General features: G+C 29.6%; 1 long non-coding RNA gene across 1 annotated transcript in view; it reads left to right on the plus strand.

Annotated features, from left to right (window-relative positions):
* Positions 1-4882, plus strand: part of LOC145257136 (uncharacterized) — an 82459-nt gene extending 77577 nt beyond the window's left edge. The window contains exon 2 of the long non-coding RNA XR_013864015.1: positions 4544-4882. This is a non-coding gene — a long non-coding RNA (uncharacterized LOC145257136). The remainder of the gene's footprint in view (positions 1-4543) is intronic.
* The last annotated feature ends 1118 nt before the right edge of the window (positions 4883-6000 follow it).

Here is a 6000-nt window from a genome sequence, read left to right on the forward strand (position 1 = left end):
CGACAGATACCATCCCAGGCTTCATTAGCAAGGACCTAATCCATTCAGCTACTGTTAACCGCGAGAAATGCTTTTGAATTTTAAACATTTATTTTTTAAATGCTTTTTAACGTCCGCCAGAGTGATCTGATCATTATATGATGATCTGCACATAAGTTAAATTGGCCGACTTTAATTCAACGTAAGTGCTCAACGGTAAGAAACGAGTTTCTTAAAGGGACTGACATAATTATTTATTATAATAATTATTAAAAACCCACAGACACACACACACACACACATATATATATATTTATATGCCTAGCGTCTGACACACACACAGACACAGACACACAGACATATATATATATATATATATATATATATATATATATGTATACATATGTCTGTCTAGTGTCTGTAGGTATTTAATAATTATTATAGTAAATAATTACGTTAGCCCCTTTAAGAATATATATATATATATATATATATATATATATATGTGTGTGTGTGTGTGTGTGTATATATATAGGAAAAGTAGTCTATTTTATCAAGCAATACTTGGAAGCAACCTTGAATTATTGGATTGATTCTATATATCAAAGAAAAAATGACACAAAATTATGATTAGAAGTAAATTACTGATATTATTACGATTGATATATTTATGTATTATTGATTGTTTCATAAGAATTACAAAAACAAAAAAAATGGTACTGTGTTTTTCTTCCTGTCCGGTTAAACTGTGAATGCAAAAATAATGGTAGTTTTCCGGTCGGTTAATATTTCCTCTTTATTAACCAAGCAATTTTGGAATTGATTCTATAATTCGGATACTAAGATATTAATTTGGTTATTTGTTATATATATATATATATATATACACACACACACACACACACACACACACACACACACATATATATATATATATATATATATATATAGTACATGACCAGGAAGCGAATATCAGATATTAATTAATATATACCTATGTGTGTATGTGTGTGTATGTGTGTGCGTGTGTGTGTGTTCTAGGATACTTCGTAAGTTAATCAAAGCAGCAATAATGTACGTAAAGGGTACATGCGACACGAACCGTTTATTGTAAAATTGTAAAAAAAATTATTACCGTTTAAACTGTGAATAAAAATAATAATTGCTTGAATAACGGATTTTTGTTTTTTATTGAGTATAGTAGTCTAAACTTTCGACTGTAAGTCTAGGTAGGATATACAAAAACATGTTTGTTTGATATGTTAATCACTAGAATTAATGCATTCCGCTAATCTGGAGTGTTTAAATATGTATATGGAATATACAGTTATAACAAATGAAAGCATGTATTTTTGATGAACGTTCGTTACTTTTATTTAGCATTTAATATATTTATACGGAAAGTAGTAAAAAGGAAAACATAAAATTATTGCAGTGATTTTAATTTATTTATGACATATAGTAAATTTTTCTCATTTATACTATTATATATGTATACATACATATTTACATATATATATATATATATATATATATAGATATATATATATAATTTTTTTCTTTTAATTTTTTACATTTTCACTATTTAAATTTGCCTTTTTCTTTCTCTTCCCCTATTTTCTCTTACATATATTTTCTCATCTATTTATTATATACATTTCTAGTTTCTCATTATTTCCTTCCCAACATTTTTCTGCTTTTCCACTCCCCTTTTTATGCTTTTTTCATCTCTATTATATCTTCTCTCATAATATATTTTTATGTCGGTGTTGGTCTTTTACACTTATCTCTCTATCTTTGTATATTTCTGTCTTTTTCTCTTCTTCTTATGAGAAGTATCACACTTCCAAATGCCATAACCTAAAAATGGTGTCTTCCGTTTTTCTTTTTCTTTAAACCATAACTGAACCGATAAGGTAATAGAGTTTTTTTTTATCTAACTTTACCCCTTATCTTTTTAAATTTATTCTAGTTTGCTCCTCTCGACTAGGAGAGCTTTTTCCGTCTTGCTAGGTGTTTTCTTTAAATTATTACTATATATATATATATATATATATATATATATATATATATATATATATTACATTATCATATGGATAATGATAAAGACGATCACAATAAGTGAAAAGAAATAAGGGGAAAAACCTTTTGAGACCATTGCATTTCAAAGCTAATTGCTTCTCATCAAAAAGGGAGAAAAGTCAGCATTATACAAAAGTATGGGCAAAATCGATAACACCGGTATTAGATAAATTTTAGGTTAAAAATTGAAAAAATTGGGAAACTCCATTGAAAAGAGAGGGAGGTGAGAACATTAGAAAAAAACTATCAATTTGGATATTTCGACTGTGGTTGGTTTCTAGTCTCCTCAGGTTGAAGAAACTTACATAACTAAGTAGACAGCAAAATCTTAATATCAGTTTTCCATTTGTTTCGTTAAAAAACTTTACACAAATCATGTAATAAAATCAATCAACAAAAAAAGCAATAATATTAAACAAATAAAACATGAACACGTGTCTATGTTACGGTTTGTTTAATACCACAAAACAATAAAAAAAAAACTCTAAAAAAACACCCACTTATTCACGTGAGGAATGAAACAAAATAAATATTAGTTTAAATATGAAAAAGAAAACAAATAAAAAGCAACCCCCCCAATATACAAATAAATATATTTATATTAGTTTTTTCTTTAATTAATGTTTGGATAATTGGCTATAAAATCTATCTGATCAGAAAAAAAAATAAATCTATATTTAATGGAATTTTCGTTTACTGGCGAATTATAAAAGAATGTGAAAATTCTCCAAGTGGTTCGAGTCGAACTGAATAAATCGGACTTGGCGTCATCAGTGTCGAGTCGGTACCCACACAAAACCAAGACGCTGACAGAATATGAGTGCGTTGTTCGCGTCACGACCCGGTCTGATCTCAGCTTTCGCTGACACGACGTAGACATGGCATTTCCAGTCCGGATTAAATATTTACAGCATCTTGCAGGAAGCATTGTACAGGGTCATCAATTTAAAGTAGCCGCCTTGTCGCCCATTCTTGGTGACAGTTTCATTTGAGCTGTCATTGAGCAGGTGCACACAAGCCTATTGTTTTATCATCAAACCGATATAGGCAGTGGTAAAGGCATTATTGTTCTTCTCGATTCTACAACGTTGAATGTGCTTGGAAAAGCAACCATTCAGATTATGAACGCGCTTCCCTTCACACTACATAGAAGCAACTTACGATCGATCATAGTCTTAAGATTCGACCTTCTGCTAGGACTTCATCGTTGCTCATAATTTCCTTTCAACTGCATTTATTCTCAGTTATTCACAAATTAAATATTAAACCCATTCTTCTGCTTTTTCTTATTCCTAAGAAAACATCTTTTCATTTAATTAAAATGTGATTTGGTATTCTGTGTTTTTTTTCTGATTAATGACAAATCCAGCCCTCCCTCATTTATTTCCAAAGAACAATAACTTTTTTAAATAATATTTTTTTGCAATATTATTAAACACAAAGTGTTAGTTTATCCATAGCTGGAAAATGAAATTTGCGTTTCCAAACAGTATTGGTGCGTAAACTATCCTAGATCTGATGATTTTCATTAACAACCCACCAACTTTATCATCTGTGATTGGTGCAAATTTTGAAACAGACAAAATTTTGCCGACGCCGAATTTCGTAAATAGTCGAAAGACGCCGAATACAAACCAAAATACTACATTCTTTTGTTTGTTTTTGACTTTGTTATTAGTTTCTCGTTTAAAATGTGATATATTATTTCTCTCATTCAAATGCAATTTTTCTAGTCTGCCAAATTAATTTTCCTTTCTCAGTCACCCTAAATTTTCAAATACAATGTCCTATAGTCTGTTAATGAGATTTAAATTTTCTATAGTCTGTTACGCTTAATCTTTAATGCAATTTTCTTTAGTCAGTCATACTTAAGTTTGAACTAGAATTTTATTTAATTTGTAACATTCAAGTTTAGAATGCCATTTTTAGTCTCTCACGCGTAAGTTTAAAATGTACTTATATTTAAATATTTCAAATGCACATTTTTTTTTAGCTTGTCACACTTTTGAAATGCAATTTTACTTTGACGCTTAAATGTTGAAATGTTGTCACAATTAAGTTTCAAATGTAATTTTTTAGTCTACCACAATTAAGTTTCAAATGTAGTTTCTTAGTCTGTCACAATTAAGTTTCAAATGTAATATTTTTAGTCTGTCACAATTAATTTTCAAATGTATTTTTTAGTCTGTCACAATTAAGTTTCAAATGCTTACATTTCAAATACAACTTTTTTTAATTTGCCACATTTATGTGTCAGATGTAATTTCTGTTTTTGTGACGCTCAAGTTTCAAACGTAATTTTCTTTAGTGTATTACGCTTGAAATGGACATTTTTTGGTCAAGCTTAAGTCTGAAATATGATTTCTATTTAGTCTGTCACGCTTATGTTTGAAATATCAATTTTGTAATAAATTCGTTCTAATGTTTTGCATAAGTCCAGACTTACGCATGTTTTTTCTATATTTCTTTTTTTTTTTTTCAGAAACTCAAGAAATTGACACAGATACAAAAAAAAAAGAAAGAAAACACTGAGGCGAAGTAGAAGCAAATTATAAATGGGGAAAGACGGTGAATAATGAGAATAATGTTGTGATGATGACAGCAACAATGACGTGGAGAACACCAGGCTCGGTGTTTCGCGGGAAGTACATTGTTGTTGCTTCTCTTGTCTTGATGATTTTGCGTTCAAGCTGACATCGTACGAAACAGCAGCAACAGTCACACAGAACACCGTGTGCAAAAAATCAGAAGCCGTTCTAAAACTAGGCATGGATATACAATCAATGTACATAAAAAATATTTAATAAATTTTCGTCCTACACATTTGAAAATATTTAACTTTATTTACTTTTACTGCCTAAATTAAATCAATATTCTTTGGAAAAAATAATTTACCGCCTTATTTCCACTTTGAAGTATGTACTATAAGACACTTTAACATATTTACTTATAAATCATATTCTTTATTTCCAGATGTATTCTTATTTCTGTAAAAAATTGTCGTCACTACAAACGGAGATGAGAATGTGCTTATATATTCTTTTAATTGGAATTCATTATTGAGATGAGTATTATAAATAAATAAATTAAAATGACAATGTGTTTGTTTAAAAAACGAATATGTCAAAGTTTCTCATATACATATTTTTTCACACTAGTATAAATACATTTTCTTCTTTTCCCAATCGCTGTATTCTTTTGGAGGTGGGTTTGTCTTAGTCAGAAACCAACTGAAAATATTGAAGCCTTTATTTATTTGATTCATTAGCACTTTAGTTAGGAATAAAATATGGTAGCTGTTCTGATACTGTACCTCTATGTCGTTGGTTTAGACCAAGGGTCTCGAAAGTTTATGAACGGAGGAGGGCATATTGCTGACTTTTCCGATCTACGCCGGCCAAAATAATAAAAAAATTGACCTTGGCCTGTTTTATACTATTTTTCTCATTAGCTTTGTTTTTTATTAGCGAATCGGATTTTCACAAACCTTATTCTTTAAATCATTTTCTGAAAAAAAAAAAAAAAAAAAAAAAGCCACAACACTATTTTCACACATTTCCATTTAAATTTTTTTTACTGAATATTTTTACATAGTCCATAAGAGCTCTGTGGGCTAGATTTAAGCCTTTGACGGACCTGATCTAGCCTACGGGCCGAACTTTGAGGACTCCTGGACTACACGTATGCAATTTTAATTTCTTTGTTAATTTTCAGGAGCCGGAATGATACACATTAAAAATCTTGTGTCTCACTTTGCTTGCATAAGCAAGAAAAGTTAAAAAAAAAGACAAGTACAGTGTTCTAACTTTGGCTGTAAAATCTTATGCGACGTAATTGCATTGGTCCCTTCTCCTCATAAACATTGGGGTTCTTACGAAAACAGTAGGAAATTTATTGATAGTTATTACTAATACTAATTTTAGATAGTTATCACTAAAA

The sequence above is a fragment of the Euprymna scolopes genome, chromosome 3 (genome assembly GCF_053919585.1).
Source record: "Euprymna scolopes isolate OS-2025 chromosome 3, ASM5391958v1, whole genome shotgun sequence".
Classification (NCBI taxonomy): Eukaryota; Metazoa; Mollusca; class Cephalopoda; order Sepiida; family Sepiolidae; genus Euprymna; species Euprymna scolopes.